General features: G+C 46.9%; 1 protein-coding gene across 2 annotated transcripts in view; it reads right to left on the reverse strand.

Moving 5' to 3' along the window:
- Positions 1-19,124, reverse strand: part of LOC137095521 (fascin-like) — a 114,677-nt gene that overhangs the window by 93,117 nt on the left and 2,436 nt on the right. The gene's annotated exons all lie outside the window — the stretch shown is intronic.

Below are 19,124 nucleotides of genomic sequence, written 5' to 3' on the forward strand. Positions count from 1 at the left end.
TCTCTTCCTTCCCTCCCCTTCCTTTTTTCTTCTTTCTTTCTTCTTTCCTCTCTCCATCCCTCCTTTTTCTTGTTTCTCTCTCTTTCTCTCTTCCTTCCCTCCCTCTTTTTTCTTCTTTCTTTCTTCTTTCCTCTCTCCATCCCTCCTTTTTGCTTCTGTGTGTCTCTCTCTCTCTTTCTCTCTTCCTTTCCTCCCTCTTTTTTCTTCTTTCTTTCTTCTTTCCTCTCTCCATCCCTCTTTTTTGCTTCTGTGTGTCTCTCTCTCTCTTTCTCTCTTCCTTCCTTCCCCCTCCCTCTTTTTTCTTCTTTCTTTCTTTCATTCCTTCCCTACTTCCTTCCTTTCTTCTCACCCTCCCCTCCCTTCTTTTTTCCTCTTTCTTTCTTTCTTTCTTTCTCTCTTTCTTCCCTCCCTCCTTTCTTTTCTTTTCTTCCTTCTCTTTTTTCCCTACTTCCTTTCTTCTCTTCATTCCCTCCCTCTTTTCTTCTTTCTTAATTCCTTCCTTCTCTTCTTTCCTACTTCCTTTCTTTATTCTCTTCCTTCCATCCCTCCTTTTTTCTTCTTTATTTCTTTCTCTCTTCCCTCCTTTCTTCTTTCTTTCCTTCCTTCTCCTTCTTCCCTACTTCCTTTCTTTATTCTCTTCCTTCCCTCCCACTCCTTCTTCTATCTTTCTTTTCTTCCTTCCTTCTCTTTCTTTCTCCCCTCCCCTCCTTTTGGAAGAAAAGAAAGAAAGAAGAAAAAAGGAAGGTGGAAAGGAAGGAAGTAGAAGGAAGGGAGGGAGGAAGATGGAAAGGAAAGTGGAAAGGAAGGGAAGAAGGAAGGAAGGTGAAAAGTAAGGAAGTAGAAGGGAGGGAGGGAGGTGAAAAGGGAGGGAGGTGTAAAGGAAGGAAATAGGGGGGAGGAGGAAAGGAAGGAAAGAAAGAAGGAAGGAAAGTGGAAAAGAAGGAAGGAAGAAAGGAAGGTGGAAAGGAAGGAAGGAAGGAGAAGGGAAGGAGGGAGGTGAAAAGGGAGGGAGGTGGAAAGGAAGGAAATAGGGGGAAGGAGGAAAGGAAGGAAAGAAGGAAGGAAGGTGGAAAAGAAGGAAGGAGGAAAGGAAGAAAGGTGGAAAGGAAGGAAGGAGAAGGGAAGGAGGGACGGAGGAAAGAAAGAAGGAAGGAAGGTGGAAAGGAAGGAGAAGGAAGGGAGGAAGGTGGAAAGGAAGGAAGGAAGGTGGAAAGGAAGGAAATAGGAGGGAGGAAAGGAAGGAAGGAAGGTGGGAAGGAAGGAAAGAGAAGGGAGGAAGGAAGGAAAGAAGGAAGAAAGGTGGAAAGGAAGGAAGGAGAAGGGAGGGAGGGAGAGTGGTGGAAAGGAAGGAAGGAAAAAATGGAGGAAGGGAGGTGTAAAGGAAGGAAATAGGGGGGAGGAAGGAAGGACGAAAGGAAGGAAGGATGATAGGAAGGAAGGAAGGAAGGAAGGAAGGAAGGAAGGATGATGGAAAGGAAGGAAAGAAGGAAGGAAGGTGGGAAGGAAGGAAGGAGAAGGGAGGAAGGGAGGAAAGAAGGAAGGTGGAAAGGAAGGAGAAGGAAGGGAGGGAGAGAGGTGGAAAGGAAGGAAGGTGGAAAGGAAGGAAATAGGGGGGAGGAAGGAAGGATGAAAGGAAGGATGATGGAAAGGAAGGAAAGAAGGAAGGAAGGTGGAAAGGAAGGAAGGAGAATGGAGGGAGGGAGGAAGGTGGAAAGGAAGAAAGGAGAAGGAAAGACAGAAGGAAGGAGGAAAGGAAGGGAGGGAGGGAGGAAAGAAGGAATGGAGGAGGAAAGGAAGGAGAAGGAAGGTAGGAAGGTGAAAGGAAGGAACGTTAAGACTGTTTGGCCCTTTAAGGTCTCAAGGTTTTCCTTTGCTTCTCGATGCAGCAGAGCCACAGGGCTAATCCCTTCCCCAGAAACTTGTTCGGAATGGGATTGCTTTGTTTCTGCCATCAGAGTGACCTTTGAGTCCCACAATTACACAATTGCAAGCTGTTTCGTTCTGAATACAACTCTCAGTTTGGGCTAATGAGAGCTCTCAAAGGGTAGCTCTGAAATTGAGCAATTTAGTACGGTCTGCGGATAGCGAGATCTGGACCACGGATACCGAAACCTGACAAGTGGATAGCAAGACCTGGCACGGACATTATTCCACTGGGATATAAACCCCACTTGCCTAGTTTCCAACGTACCTCACAACCTCTGAGGATGCCTGGCGTAAATGTGGGAGAAACATCAGGAGAGAATGCCACACAGCCCCAAAAACCTACAACAACCCAGTGATTCCAGCCGTGAAAGCCTTTGTCAATACAAGTTCCAAACTGCGAAGATGAGGATGATTATATTTCTTACTAGCCGTCCCCTGCCACGTGTTGCTGTGGCCCAGTCTGTGTATATGTGTGTTGTGTGTGCATATGTGTGTATATTTTTGTGTATATGTCTATATATGTGTGTGTATGGTTTTGCAAATACATTGTAATTGTTTTTGTTTTTATTTTTTGGCTTTTTAAGTCTCTTCCACTGTGTTTTTCAGTGTTTCTATGAGTGATGGCCACTCGTTGGCCTGAAAGATGTCTAGTGTCCAAATTTGGTGTCAATTTGTCCAGTGGTTTTTGAGTTCTGTTCTGTTTTTGTTCTGTTAATCCCACAAACGAACATTTTTACTTATATATACTCGCCGTCCCCTGCCACGTGTTGCTGTGGCCCACTCTGGTGGTCATGGGGGTTCTGTGTGGGAGGTTTGGCCCAATTCTATCATTGGTAGGGTTCAGAATGCTCTGTGATTGTAGGTGAACTACAAATCCCACAAACGAACATTACATTTTTGTTTATATAGACTAGCTGTCCCCTGCCACGCGTTGCTGTGGCCCACATGGGGGTTCTGTGTGGGAGGCTTGGCCCAATTCCATCGTTGGTGGGGTTCAGAATGCTCTTTGATTGTAGGTGAACTGTAAATCCCAGCAACTACAACTCCCAAATGTCAAGATTCTGTTTTCCCCAAACTCCACCAGTGTTCACATTTGGGCTTCGTGTACAGTTTGGTCCAGATCCATCATTTTTTGTGTCCACAGTGCTCTCTGGATGTAGGTGAACTACAACTCCCAAACTCAAGGTCAATGCCCACCAAACCCTTCCAGTGTGTTCTGTTGGTCATGGAAATTCTGTATGCCATGTTTGGTTGAATTCCATCACTGGTGGAATTCAGAATGCTCTTTGATTGTAGGTGAACTATAAATCCCAGTATCAACAACTCCCTAATGTCAGGTCTATTTTCCCCAAACTCTATCTGTGTTCATATTTGAGCATATGGAATATTTGGGCCAATTTTGGTCCAGATCCATCATTGTTTGAGTCCACAGTGCTCTCTTGATGTAGGTAAACTACAACTCCCAAACTCAAGGTCAATGCCCACCAAACCCTTCTGGTGTTTTCTGTTGCTCATGCGAGTCCTGTATGCCACGTTTAGTTCAATTTCATCACTGGTGGAGTTCAGAATGCTCTTTTATTGTAGATGAACTATAAATCCCGGCAACTACATCTCCCAAATGACAAAATGAAAAATTTTTGAGTGAAGGACATACATTGGGCTGTTAGGTGTATGCTGTTCAAATGTGGTGTTAATTCGCCCAGTGGTTTTTGAGTTCTGTTAATCCCACAAATGAACACTACGTTTGTATTTATATAGACTAGCTGTACCCGCCACACGCTGCTGTAGCCAGCCTTCCCTCCCTCTTTCTCTCCTTCTTTCTCTCCTTTCTTCACTCCCTCTTTCCTTCATTCATTCCCTTTCCTTCTTTCTTTCTCTCCTTCCTTCCTTCTCTACCTCGTTCCTTCCTTCCTTAGCTTTTTGCTTCCACCCTTCCTTCTCTTTCCTTCCCTCCCTCTTTCTCTCCTTCTTTCTCTTCTTCCTTCACTCCCTCTTTCCTTCCTTCCCTTTTTATCTTTTCTTCTCTCCTTCCTTCCTTCTCTCCTTCTTCCCTCCTTTCCCTCTTTTCCTTTTCCTTCCTTCCTTGTTCTCTCCTTCCTTCTCTACCTCTTTCCTTCCTCCCTTTTTCTCTTCCTTCCCTTCTCGTTCTCTCCTTTCTTCCTTCTCTACCTCTTTCCTTCCTCCCTTTTTCTATTCTTTCCTTTCTAGTTCTCTCCTTTCTTCCTTCTCTACCTCTTTCCTTCCTTTTTCTTTTCCTTCCTTCCTCGTTCTCTCCTTCCTTCCTTTTCTACCTCCTTCCTCCCTTTTTCTTTTCCTTCCCTCCTCATTCTCTCCTTCCTTCCTTCTCTACCTCTTTCCTTCCTCCCTTTTTCTATTCTTTCCTTTCTAGTTCTCTCCTTTCTTCCTTCTCTACCTCTTTCCTTCCTTTTTCTTTGCCTTCCTGCCTCGTTCTCTCCTTCCTTCCTTCTCTACCTCTTTCCTTTCCCCCTTTTTGTTTTCCTTCCTTCCTCGTTCTCTCCTTCCTTCGTTCTCTACCTCTTCCTCCCTTTTTCTTTTCCTTCCTTCCTTTTCTACCTCCTTCCTTCCTCCCTTTTTCTTTTCCTTCCTTCCTCATTCACTCCTTTCTTCCTTCTCTACCTCTTTCCTTCCTCCTTTTTTCTCTTCCTTCCTTCCTCATTCTCTCCTTCCTTCCTTCTCTACCTCTTTCCTTCCTCCCTTTTTCTATACTTTCCTTTCTAGTTCTCTCCTTCCTTCCTTCTCTACCTCTTTCCTTCCTTTTTCTTTTCCTTCCTTTCTCGTTCCCTCCTTCCTTCCTTCTCTACCTCCTTCCTCCCTTTTTCTCTTCCTTCCCTCCTCATTCTCTCCTTTCTTCCTTCTCTACCTCTTTCCATATCCTTCCTTCGCTCTTTGCTTCCATGCTTCCTTCTCACTCTCCTGCTTTCCTTTTTTCCTTCCTTCCTTCCTTCCTTCCTTCCTTCCTTCCTTTCTTTCTTTCTTTCTTTCTTTCTTTCTTTCTTCCCTCTCTCATCCTTCCCTTTATTTCAGTATCATCATTTAGGTTTTTTTATCATTTAGCTTTTTTAGGGTTTTAAGTCCTTTCCGCTGTTTTTTTTTGGGGGGGGGGAGGAATGAGTGATGGTCACTTGTTGGTCTCTTTGGGGTATAGTGTCCAAATTTTGCATCAATTCGCCCAGTGGTTTTTGAGTTCTGTTCATTCCACAAACGAACATTACATTTGTATTTATATGGATTATATATGGGATCGATGCTGCCATGCCAACCTGGCCTTTGCCGAATGAGGCGGTTGCCTCATGCTAAGTAAGGATGGCCTTCTCCTCCTTGCCATTGTCTTGTGTCCCAATCATAATCCTTCATTGACCAAGCCTAGTCATCCCGCTCAAGGACTGGGCTTGTTTCCTCTTATCTGCCTCCGGTGAATCATTCTCCATTTAACGAACGCCTTTAAAATAGAGTCATTTGAGTAAACATTCCTTTAAAACACAGACAAATTTATTTATTTATTTATTTCGGGCTTTTATATCCCGTCCTAAGCTACAGACCAATCTCCCTGCTGTGCCACCTCTACAAAGTTCTGGAGAGACGTATTCTGCATAGAATTATGGGGAAAAAAGACCCCTGTCTGATCCCACAGCAAGCTGGCTTCAGGAAAGGCAAAAGCTGCACATTGCAAGTGCTGAACCTGACTCAGCACATAGAAGGTGGCTTTGAAAGGCAGCAGATCACCGGAGCTGTCTTCATAGACCTGTCAGCAGCCTATGAGATTGTCAACCACCGCTGCCTCCTCCTGAGAAAAATGTATAGTATCACCAAGGACGACCACCTCACCCGCCTCATAGGAAGCCTGCTACAAAACAGGAGCTTCTTTGTTGAGTTCCAGGGCCAGAGAAGCAGATGGCGGAAACAGAAGAATGGCCTGCCTCAGGGGCGTGTGCTCACTCCATCCATGTTCAACATCTACACAAATGACCAGCCACTGCCAGAAGGGACAGAGAGTTTCATCTATGCTGATGATTGTGCCATCACCGCTCAAGCAGGGAACTTTGAGATGGTGGAACAGAAGCTCTCCGAAGCTCTAGGTGCTCTAACTGCCTATTACAGGGAAAACCAGCGGATCCCTAATCCATCTAAAACACAGACATGTGCCTTTCACCTTAAGAACAGACAAGCATCCCGAGCTCTGAGGATTATTACCTGGGAAGGAATCCCACTAGAGCATTGCAGCGCACCCAAATACCTGGGAGTCACTCTTGACCATTCTCTGACCTACAAGAAGCACTGCCTGAACATCAAACAAAAAGTGGGCACTAGGAACAATATCATACGAAAGCTGACTGGCACAATCTGGGGATCACAACCAGACATAGTGAAGACATCTGCCTTTGTGCTATGCTACTCTGCTGCTGAGTACGCATGCCCAGTGTGGAACACATCTCACCACACTAAAACAGTGGATGTGGCTCTTAATGAGACATGCCGCATTATCACGGGGTTTCTGCGCCCTACACCACTGGAGAAATTACACTGCTTACCCGGTATTGCACCACCTGACATCCGCCGGGAAGGAGCAGCCAATAGTGAAAGGATCAAGGCAGAGACATCTCCAGCTCATCCCCTGTTTGGGTATCAGCCAGCACGTCAACGACTTAAATCTAGAAATAGTTTTCTAAGATCTATAGAGACACTCGCTGGAACACCTCAGCAAGCGAGAGTCCAAAAGTGGCAGAACCTCAATTCATGGCTGATACCAAATGAGAGACTCCCCCCTGGGCACACAGAAGACTGGGCGACTTGGAAGGTACTAAACAGACTGCACTCTAGCACCACGAGATGAAGAGCCAACCTCAAGAAATGGGGCGACAAAGTGGAATCCTTGACATGTGAGTGTGGAGAAGAGCAAACCACTGACCACCTGCTGCAATGCAACCTGAGCCCTGCCACATGCACAATGGAGGACCTTCTTGCAGCAACACCAGAGGCACTCCAAGTGGCCAGATACTGGTCAAAGGACATCTAATCAACTACCAAGCTTGCAAATTTTGTGTTTTGTGTCTGTTTGCAGTGGTGTCTGTTCGCAGTTGTGTCTGTTTGCAGTTGTTTTGCAGTGGTGGAAGTATGCATCCATTGTAGGCCTCTCTATCCCTGATGTCTGGTGTCTTTAACAGCATCCTGATCTATAGATATTCGCAGACTGATCATGAATAAGAAATGTCAACTTTAAAGAAACTTTTCAGCTGCTGAGCTATCTAGGGACACACCAGGTTTTCATTTTCCTGATTTGCTGGCAATGTGCAACTGGCTTCAGAATAAGTCACTGCAAACTCGGCAGGGTTTGGGAGGTTTTCCTTTCCTGATTATCTATCAGGCTAAAATGAAATAATGCACAACAGCCCTGCAGTGCAGGCCGAGGATCAGAAGTTGAGCAGGAAAGAGCAGGAACTTCTCATTCCAACACAATCAAGGCAAGGTGCACCTGAAACTGGCCAAGTTGTTGTGAGAAATGTATGTATCCCCATAATTCCTGTCGCTACTACTTTATTTATTTATCGTGTCATCAGCAACCATACCATTGTATTACAGTTCTAGCAGAGCGAAACAAACACACAGATTAAAAAGAAAAAAACCCACAGATTTTGCAAATTTGGTAGTTGGTTAAATGTCCTTTGACCAGTCTCTGGCCATTTGGAGTGCCTCTGGTGTTGCCGCAAGGAGGTCCTCCCTTGTGCATGTGGCAGGGCTCAGGTTGCATTGCAGCAGGTGGTCAGTGGTTTACTCTTCTCCGCACTCGCATGCCGAGGATTCCACCCTGTAGCCCCATTTCTTAAGACTGGCTCTGCATCTCGTGGTGCCAGAGCGCAGTCTGTTCAGTGCCTTCCAAGTCGCCCAGTCTTCTGTGTGCCCAGGGGGGAGTCTCTCATCTGGTATCACCCATGGATTGAGGTGCTGGGTTTGGGCCTGCCACTTTTGGACTCTCGCTTGCTGGGGTGTTCCAGCGAGTGTCTCTGTAGATCTAAGAAAACTATGTCTTGATTTAAGTCGTTGACGTGCTGGCTGATACCCAAACAGGAGATGAGCTGGAGATGTCTCTGCCTTGGTCCTTTCACTATTGGCTGCTCCTTCCCGGCGGATGTCAGGTGGTGCAATACTGGCTAAGCAGTGTAATTTCTCCAGTGGTGTGGGGCGCAGACACCCCGTGATAATGCGGCATGTCTCATTAAGAGCCACATCCACTGTTTTAGTGTGGTGAGATGTGGTCCACACTGGGCATGCGTACTCAGCAGCAGAGTAGCATAGCGCAAGGGCAGATGTCTTCACTGTGTCTGGTTGTGATCCCCAGGTTGTGCCAGTCAGCTTTCGTATGATGTTGTTCCTAGTGCCCACTTTTTGCTCGATGTTCAGGCAGTGCTTCTTGTAGGTCAGAGCACGGTCCAGAGTGACTCCTCCCAGGTATTTGGGTGCGCTGCAATGCTCCAGTGGGATTCCTTCCCAGGTAATAATCCTCAGAGCTCGGGATGCTTGTCTGTTCTTAAGGTGAAAGGTGCATGTCTGTGTTTTAGATGGGTTGGGGATCAGCTGGTTTTCCCTGTAATAGGCAGTAAGAGCACCTAGAGCTTCTGTTCAACCATCTCAAAGCTCCCTGCTTGAGCGGTGATGGCACGATCATCAGCATAGATGAAACTTTCTGTCCCTTCTGGCAGTGGCTGGTCATTTGTATAGATGTTGAACATGGATGGAGCAAGCACTACTACTACTACTACTAATAATAATAATAATAATAATAATAATCACAATCCAGAGCAGAAGAGAAAACTGGCAAAAAAAAAGGCTGTCTAAGGCAAAAAATGAGAGCCATATGGACAAAGAAAAAACATGGCTGTGGCTCACAAATGGAACTCTGGAAAAGGAGACGAAGGAGGGCCTGATTCTGGCAGGCCAAGAAGAAGCCATTCGAACCAAGGACATCAAAGCCAGAATCGAAAAGTCAACAACAGATCCCAAGTGTAGACTCTGCAAGGAAGCAGATGAAACAAAAATCCTATCCTCAGCTGCTACAAGAAGATCTCCAGACCCACCAAGAAAATCCAACCAATGCTCCGTTCAGCAAAGGACAAGAGGGATCCTCTCACTTCTGGAGGAGTCTACTGTATACCATGCAGCTGTGCATTACTCTACATAGGTACCACCTCACGTAGGAGTATTGCCCAGACACGAATCAAGGAACATGAAAGGCACTGCAGACTCCTTCAACCAGAGAAGTCAGCCATAGCAGAGCACCTGAGGAACCAACCTGGACACCGCATATTATCTGACAACACAGAATTGCTGGACCACTCTCACAACCATCATGTCAGGCTAAAACAGAGAAGCCATTGAAGTCCACAAGCATGTGGACAATTTCAACAGAAAGGAGGAAACCACGAAAATGAACAAAATCTGGCTATCAGTATTAAAAAAACTCTAAAATTACAATAGCAAAACAACGGAGAGGAAACAATCAGGCACATCTAATCACCTCTCAACAAAAGTTTGCTCCAGGCACTGTCAGGCCATCAAATGCTAATCAAGGTGGTCATTTGAAACATTCCCACCTAGCTCCAGAAGACAAGAGTCCTTTGTCCCACCCTGGTCATTCCACAGAAATATAAACCCTTTTTCCTAGTTCCAACAGACCTCACTACCTCTGAGGATGCTTGCCATAGATACAGGCAAAACGTCAGGAGAGAATGCCTATAGACCATGGCCATACAGCCCAGGCACTGCCAGGCCATCAAATGCCAGGCAGTGGTCTGTTGAAACATTCACACCTAGCTCCAGCAGACAAGAGTCTTTTGTCTCACCTTGGTCATTCCACAGATATATAAACCCTTTTTCCTACTTCCAACAGACCTCACTACCTCTGAGGATGCTTGCCACAGATGCAGGTGAAACGTCAGGAGAGAATGCCTCTAGACCATGGCCATATAGCCCGAAAAAACTTACAACAACCCACCGATAATATGCTATGTCCAGGTTGGTTCATTAGGTGCTTTGTTATGGCTGACAGAAAGGAGGAAACCATGAAAATGAGGAAAAATCTTGGAAAGAGTTGGCTTGGATAGTGTTTTCTCTCATGGCCAAATGAGGTCAGACTGGATGGCTATATGGCCATGTTCTAGAGGCATTGTCTCCTGACATTTCGCCTGCATCTATGGCAAGCATCCTCAGAGGTAGTGAGGTCTGTTGGAACTAGGAAAAAGGGTTTATATATCTGTGGAACGACCAGGGTGGGACAAAGGACTCTTGTCTGCTGGAGCTAGGTGTGAATGTTTCAACTGACCACCTTGATTAGCATTTGATGGCCTGGCAGTGCCTGGGGGAATCTTTTGTTGAGAGGAGAGTAGATGTACCTGATTGGGTTGTTGTAGGTTTTTTCGGGCTATATGGCCATGTTCTAGAGGCATTCTCTCCTGACGTTTCGCCTGCATCTATGGCAAGCATCCCCAGAGGTAGTGAGGTCTGTTGGAACTAGGAAAAAGGGTTTATATATCTGTGGAATGACCAGGGTGGGACAAAGGAGTCTTGTCTGCTGGAGCTAAGTGTGAATGTTTCAACTGACCACCTTGATTAGCATTTGATGGCCTCGCAGTCCCTGGGGGAATCTTTTGTTGAGAGGAGATGTACCTGATGGGGTTGTTGTAGGTTTTTTCGGGCTATATATGGCCATGTTCTAGAGGCATTCTCTCCTGACATTTCGCCTGCATCTATGGCAAGCATCCTCAGAGGTAGTGAGGTCTGTTGGAACTAGGAAAATGGGTTTATCTATCTGTGGAATAACCAGGGTGGGACAAAGGACTCTTGTCTGCTGGAGCTAGGTGTGAATGTTTCAACTGACCACCTCGTCAAACTCTAGGATTCTCCGATTATCTGATATTTTGGACAAACTAGGGATACCTTTAGCACTACACGGAAAATAAATGTCTTCTGAAGGGTTCCATGACCAAAACAAAAGTTTGGCAACCTCTGTTCTGGATGTTTTGGTCTCCACTGGATATCATTCCTGGAATGTTTGCTTGAAGAGAAGTAAAAGGAATGAGAGGTTGGTCTTTGTTGCTTCTGCAGAGGGACCGTGGAAGGAAAGATGCTCCTTGTTTGCCTTCCTTCAGAGCGTCCAGCGAGTGGGAACACAAAATGCTGCGCTCTCTCCAACAATGCTCCATTCATTGGTGCTGGCCGCGCAAGCAAAACAAACAAGAGCAGGGCTGTCTTCCCATCGGCAGGCAAAACTATTTCTATTTCGGCTTGATTTTAAGGCACAAGGTTTTTAAAGGACCCGCTAAGAGATGCTGTATTTGTTTGCAATCCAACTGTTTTTAAGAATTATAAAAGCATTGTCGAAGGCTTTCGTGGCTGGAATCACTGGGTTGTTGTAGGTTTTTTTATAGCCATACGGCCATGTTCTAGAGCAGTGTTTCTCAACCTGGGGGTCGGGACCCCTGGGGGGGGGGTCGCGATGGGGTGTTGGAGGGGTCGCCAAAGACCATCAGGACCAGTATTTTCTGCTGGTCATGAGAGTTCTGTGTGGGAATTATGTCGTTGGTGGGGTTCAGAATGCTCTCCGATTGTAGGTGAACTATAAATCCCAGCAATTACAACTTCCAAATGTCAAGTTCTATTTTCCCCAAACTCCCAACAGTGTTCACATTTGGGCATATTGAGTATTCGTGCCAAGTTTAGTCCAGATCTATCATTGTTTGAGTCCACAGTGCTTTCTGGAGATAGGTGAACTACAACTCCCAAACTCAAGGCCAATGCTCACCTAACCCTTTCATTATTTCTTGCTGGTCATGGGCACTCTGTGTGCCAAGGTTGGGTCAATTCCATCCCTGGTGGAGTTCAGAATGTACTTTGATTGTAGGTGAACTATAAATCCCAGCAACTACAACTCCTAAGGTCCAGAGAATGAAAATACATCCTGCCTATCAGATATTTACATGACGATTCATAACAGTAGCAAAATTCCAGTTATGAAGTAGCAACGAAAATAATTTTAGGGTTGGGGGTCATCACATGAGGAACTATATAAAGGGGTCGCGGCGTTAGGAAGGTTGAGAACCACTGTTCTAGAGGCATTCTCTCCTGACGTTTCGCCTGCATCTATGGCAAGCATCCTCAGAGGTAGTGAGGTCTGTTGGAACTAGGAAAATGGGTTTATCTATCTACGAAATGACCAGGGTGGGACAAAGAACTCTTGTCTGTTGGAGCTAGGTGTGAATGTTTCAACTGACCACCTTGATTAGAATTTGATGTACCTCATGTTATTTCCCTTCTTTGGCCAACTGAGCAGCCAGCCAAAAGCAACCAACTACAAACCAAATAGTGCTGTAAGGTCCAGATATCATAGTCATCACTGTAGCAGTTCCAACAGCTCTTGGGAAGTCGGATCTGGCCACGGTGGTCCACGCTCTTGTTACATCTCGAATAGATTACTGCAACGCGCCCTACGTGGGGTTGCCTTTGAAGACTGTTCAGAAACTTCAATTAGTCCAACGGGCGGCGGATAGATTACTCACCGGAGCGTCATACAGGGAGCATACCACCCCCTGCTATGTCAGCTCCACTGGCTGCCAATCCAGTTCTGAGCACAATTCAAAGTGATGATTCTGACCTACAAAACCCTATACAGCTCTGGTCCAGCGTACCTGTCCGAACGGATCTCCTTCTACGTCCCACCTCGGAGTTTAAGATCTTGTGGGGAGGCTCTGCTCTCGGTCTCACCTTTATCACAAGTGAGACTGGTGGGGACGAGGGACAGGGCCTTCTCAGTGGTGGCCCCTCGCCTTTGGAATGCACTCCCCAGGGAGATTATGTTATCAACATCCCTCCTCTCCTTCAGAAGGAAGGTAAAAACCTGGATGTGGGACCAGGCCTTCGGGTAAGCTGGCAGTTGGACAAAAGACAATTACAACCAGAGTAGGAAAGGACAATGACGATTCTAAACAGATCATGGATTTATGAATTGGCGAACATTGACCAGAATATGATTTTATTGCTGCGACTGTATTGTTTGATTGTTTTAATTAGTTATAATTTTTGACGTTGTGTAATTTTGTATATTGTATTTTTGTGAATTCTTTGTAGGTAACCATCAGACCTTCGGATTTTTCCCATCTAAACCTAATTTGGAGGTTTTTTTAGTTCGTCCATCAAGAAAAAAATATTTTCTTCTTTTACTAAGAGTGGACATGGGGTGCTCTTTTAGGATGATCACCCTGTTTCCATTGGAGGAGGTTGGTGTCTTGCTGTTCTTCTTGAGAACTTCATCACGTGTTCTTTTCCTATTAAACTGTACGATTACATCTCTAGGGACTTTATTTCTTTTGGCAAAGGTAGTGGAGATCCTGAAGGTCACAATTTTTGTGAATTGTCAGGCATCGAATTGTGCCTTTTGTAAGCCGCCCTGAGCCCCCCCCTAGGGAGTTGAGAAGGGTGGGATAGAAGCACCCCAAATAAATAAATAAATAAATAAAATAATTTTTAATATATCAGAGTTGCGGATCACCTATTTTTAATGTCGCAACTCAAAAAAGGTTGGGAACCAGTGTCGATATTGCAAAACATTGGAAAAGTGGAAAATGTTTTTAAAAGAAGAGGGGAAAAAAATCATATTTCTTGCCTGAAGTCATAGAATCCTAGAATCCTAGAGTTGGGAGAGACCTCATGAGCCATCCAGTCCAATCCCATTCTGCCAAGAAGCAGGAAAATTGCATTCAAAGCACCCCTGACAGATGGCCATCCAGCCTCTGTTTCAAAGCTTCCAAAGAAGGAGCCTCCACCACACTCCGGGGCAGAGAGTTCCACTGCTGAACGGCTCTCACAGTCAGGAAGTTCTTCCTAATGTTCAGATGGAATCTCCTTTCTTGTAGTTTGAAGCCATTGTTCCACATCCTCATCTCCAGGGAAGCAGAAAACAAGCTTGCTCCCTCCTCCCTGTGGTTTCCTCTCACATATTTTTGCATGGCTACCATATCTCCTTTCATCCTTCTCTTCTTCAGGCTAAACATGCCCAGCTCCTTAAGCCACTCCTCATAGGGCTTGTTTTCCAGACCCTTGACCGTCCTAGTCTCCAGGGCAGCAGAAAACAAGCTTGCTCCCTCCTCCCTGTGGCTTCCTCTCACATATTTATACATTTGTTTGTTGTTCATTTGTTCAGTCGTTTCCTACTCTTTGTGACCTCATGGACCAACCCACACCAGAGCTCCCTGACAGCCGTCACCACCCCCAGCTCCTTCAAGTTCAAGCCAATCACTTCAAGGATGCCATCCACCCATCTTTCCCTTGGTCGGCCCCTCTTCCTTTTTCCTTCCATTTTCCTCAGCGTAATTGTCTTCTCTAAGCTTTATACATGGCCCTCATCATGTCTCCTCCCCACCTTCTCTTGTTGTTGTTGTTCATTCGTTCAGCCGTCTCTGACTCTTCGTGACCTCATGGACCAGTCCATGCCAGAGCTCCCTGTCGGCCGTCACCACCCCCAGCTCCTTCAAGGTCAGTCCAGTCACTTCATCCATCTTGCCCTTGGTCGGCCCCTCTTCCTTTTCCCTTCCACTTTCCCCAGAATCATTCCCTTCTCCAGGCTTTGCTGTCTCCTCATAATGTGGTCAAAGGACTTCCACTTTCCCTCTAGTCTCCTTCCCTCCAATGAGCAGACGGGCTTTATTTCCTGGAGGATGGACTGGTTGGATCTTCTCGCAGTCCAAGGCACTCTCAGAACTTTCCTCCAACACCACAGCTCAAAAGCATCTCTCTTCCTCCGCTCAGCCTTCCCGAAGGTCCAGCTCTCACATCCGTAGGTGACTACAGGGAAGACCATGGCTTGGACTAGGCAATGGATCTTGGTTGCCAGTCTGATGTCTCTACTCTTGACTATTTTATCGAGATTGGACATTGCTCTCCTCCCACCTTCTCTACTTCAGGTTAAACATGCCCAGCTCTTTAAGCCGCTCCTCATGGGGCCCTTGATCATTTTAGTCTCCCTCCTCTGGACACTTTCCAGCTTGTCAACATCTCCCTTCAATTGTGGTGTCCATAAACTTTTGGGGAAGGGGGTGCCGTGGCTCAGCAACAAGAATACCAATGAAGGAGAAAACAGCTCCACTAGCCAGACCTTTCCTCAGCTTTGCGCGTTCTCCTAACTCCAAAACCGTCCCCTATCTGAGACAACCCAAGGCCCATTTCTGTGATATACAGGCCTGTCTGGAACCCTGTTCCCTCCCCATTGTTTGCCCACTTTGTTGCCATTCAGTCTGGCCTCTTCTCCTCAGCCTGTCGCTCCTCCTTATCTCAGGTTCCAGCCGGAGGGTGATTCGTTGTTCCCGGTGACAGGAGAGCATTTGTCAGTTTGAAGACCAGCTTTCTGGCTGAGCTTCTCCTTGCCTGTCGACCTCCACGCGCTTCCCTCATCTGTTGCTGGCTGGTAAAAGATGCAAAGCCAAGCCGGAGCGTGCCTTTGAGGAAGGGGTCTTTCTGTTCTTCCTGGCAAAACAAAAAGCAACAGGGAATTCTGGCATGGGGTTGAAGTCTTGTGAGCTTTTGAAGTCCAGAAATGGAGACATTCCTGTTGAGCGAGCTCATCAAATCTGGTCTAGCCAAGAGCAGGACTTCTGTGGAGACAATGGGTCTTCTTTGCCCATCCAGGTTGCTCAGATCTCAAGATGATACCTAGAACCTTAGTGACCAAGACTTCTCCCGTCCTGAGAACCCACGCTTTGGAAAACATCTCCCTCTGGATAATTGGCTCCCAGAATTAGGGTTCCCAGCTCACAGAGTCTAGCTTCTCTGCTCTGATCCTCAAGAGGACTCTCAGGTTGAAAACACATATTTGAAAAACGTGTCAGTATTCATATTTTCCTCATAGTTGGTGATTAATGAGTTTGACTCTGTGCTTGATGGTTAAGGAGTTATGTTTGATGACGTTCCCATTGTCCCTCGCTGTAATCTAGCCATGATTCCCAACCTTTTTTTTTACCAGAGACCACTTGACCAGGGACCACTTTGACTAAGGACCACTTTGACCAGGGAACACTTGGCCAGGGACCACTTTGACCAAGGACCACTTTGACCAGGGACTGCTTTGACCAGGGACCGCTTTGACCAGGGACCATTTTGACCTGGGACCGCTTTGACCAGGGACTGCTTTGACCAGGGACCACTTTGACCAGGGACTGCTTGGACCAGGGACCACTTGACCAAGGACCACTTTGACCAGGGACCACTTTGACCAGGGACCACTTGACCAGGGACCACTTTGACCAGGGACCACTTTGACCAGGGACCACTTTGACCAGGGACCACTTTGACCAGGGACCACTTTGACCAGGGACCACTTTGACTAAGGACCACTTTGACCAGGGAACACTTGGCCAGGGACCACTTTGACCAAGGACCACTTTGACCAGGGACTGCTTTGACCAGGGACCGCTTTGACCAGGGACCATTTTGACCTGGGACCGCTTTGACCAGGGACTGCTTGGACCAGGGACCACTTGACCAAGGACCACTTTGACCAGGGACCACTTTGACCAGGGACCACTTGACCAGGGACCACTTTGACCAGGGACCACTTTGACCAGGGACCACTTTGACCAGGGACCACTTTGACCAGGGACCACTTTGACCAGGGACCATTTGACCAGGAACCGCTTTGACCAAGGACCGCTTTGACCAGGGACCACTTAACCAGGAACCACTTTGACCAAGAACCACTTTGACCAGGGACCACTTTGACCAAGAACCACTTTGACCAGGGACCACTTTGACCAAGAACCACTTTGACCAGGGACCACTTTGACCAAGAACCACTTTGACCAGGGACCACTTTGACCAAGGACCGCTTTGACCAAGAACCGCTTTGACCAAGGTCCACTTTGACCTGGGACCACTTTGACCTTGGACCACTTTGACCTTGGACCACTTTGACCAGAGACCGCTCTCCAACATTAGTACCAAAAGGGTTACGAATCAGTTTTTGGTCAACTTTATATTTGGTTTGGTTCTTTGGGGTGCTGATTCAGAAAATTGCATTGGATAGACCTCAACAGAGAAGATGATAATGGCCACATTATGAGAAGAAAGGAAAGCTTAGAGAAGAGAATGATGCTGGGGAAAATAGAAGGCAAAAGGAAGAGGGGCCGACCAAGGGCAAGATGGATGGATGGCATCCTTGAAGTGACTGGCTTGACCTTGAAGGAGCTGGGGGTGGTGACAACCGACTGGGGGCTCTGGCATGGGCTGGTCCATTAAGTCACGAAGAGTCGGAAATGACTGAACGAATGAACAACAACAAGATCACAACACCTCCAGTTTCTGATATAGAACATATGCCATCCAGAAGTCGCCACCTGCTCACCCATAGAAAACCGTATAGATTACTGCAATGCACTCTACATGGGGTTGCCTTTGAAGACTACTCAGAAGCTACAATTGGTCTAACAGGCGGAAACCAGATTGCTCACTGGAGTGGCGTACAGGGAGCATACTTACTTACTTAGGTGATCCCTCACTTTCCGAGGATGATTGTCTTCCAGTATTCTTGTGGGTAAGGATACCAAGGGCTGTGGAGCCCTATTCTTAACCTGCATCTTCTTCCGTAGTGAGGGCATTGGTTTCCAGGTGGAAGGCGGTCTCGGTCGGGGTTGGCTTGACACGCCTTCCTCTTGGCACGCTTCTCCCTTTCGCCCTCCATTCGTGCCTCCTCAAATTCTGTAGCACTGCTGGTCACAGCTGACCTCCAGCTGGAGCGCTCAAGGGCCAGGGCTTCCCAGTTCTCAGTGTCGATGCCAGAGTTTTTAAGGTTGGCTTTGAGCCCATCTTTCAATCTCTTTTCCTGTCCACCAACATTCCGTTTTCCGTTCTTGAGTTTAGAGTAGAGCAACTGCTTTGGGAGACGGTGGTCGGGCATCCGGACAACGTGGCTGGTCCAGAGGAGTTGGTGGCAGAGGACCAATGCTGGTGGTCTTTGCTTCTTCTTCCAGCACACTGACGTTTGTCCACCTGTCTTCTCAAGAGATTTGCAGGATTTTCCGGAGGCAGCGCTGATGGAATCGTTCCAGGAGTTGGATGTGACGTCTGTAGACAGTCCACGTCTCACAGGCATATAGCAGGGTTGGGAGGACAATAGCTCTATAAACAAGCACCTTGGTCTCCCTACGGATGTCCCGGTCCTCAAACACTCTCTGCTTCATTCGGAAAAATGCTGCGCTCGCAGAGCTCAGGCGGTGTTGTATTTCGGTGTCAATGTTGACTTCGGTGGAGAGGTGGCTGCCAAGGGAGCGGAAATGGTCCACATTTTCTAATGTTACACCATTAAGCTGTATTGCTGGCATTGGAGAGGGGTTGGCTGGTATCTGCTGGAACAGCACCTTCGTTTTTTCAATGTTGCATCAGCTGTACTGGCTGACAATTTGCTCCCGAGCACAATTCAGAGTGCTGGCTTTAGCCTAGAAAGGCCCAAACAGTTCCGGCCCAGCTTACTTGTCCAAACGTATCTCCCCCCATGAATCGAGAATCAATGCCAGAAAAAGTGGATTCTTAAGATGATGCCCTAAAAAATGGCAGAAAGGGGAGCCGGGAAGTTGGCATTGCAAATACCATTGCAGGTTAGAAGCCCACATGGAACATCAGAAAATCCTCAGCTCTTCCTCACCCTTTTCTCTTCGGTCTCCCACCCAGAAACCCTTCGCCCGATTTCACGCTCGGCCGGGCTCCTCATTGCTGCTTGTCGCACACGATCCTCCTTGCCTGCCACACTCATTGCAAGTGGCACCCATTATCTGGAGCAGTTCAAGGGCGAGCGGAGCTGCACAGGAGGAAGGAAAACGCCCTTGGTGCGCCTGTGCCCTTGCTTTCCTACGTTGGCGAAAAATGATGCGCCATCCACCCTGTTCTGTTACAGCCATGTTTATCGCACGGTCACAATGGAGAATATATGTTAACAAGAGCATGGATTTGCTGAATATCTCTTCATCTGCAATATAGTCCGAATGAAGCAGAGAGTGTTTGAGGACCGGGACATCCGTAGAGATACCAAGGTGCTTGTTTATAAAGCTATTGTCCTCCCAACCGTGCTGTATGCCTGAGAAACATGGACTGTCTACAGACGTCACATGCAACTCCTGGAACAATTCCATCAGTGTTTGCCTCAAAAG

This window comes from Anolis sagrei, chromosome Y, assembly GCF_037176765.1.
Source record: "Anolis sagrei isolate rAnoSag1 chromosome Y, rAnoSag1.mat, whole genome shotgun sequence".
Taxonomy (NCBI): domain Eukaryota; kingdom Metazoa; phylum Chordata; class Lepidosauria; order Squamata; family Dactyloidae; genus Anolis; species Anolis sagrei.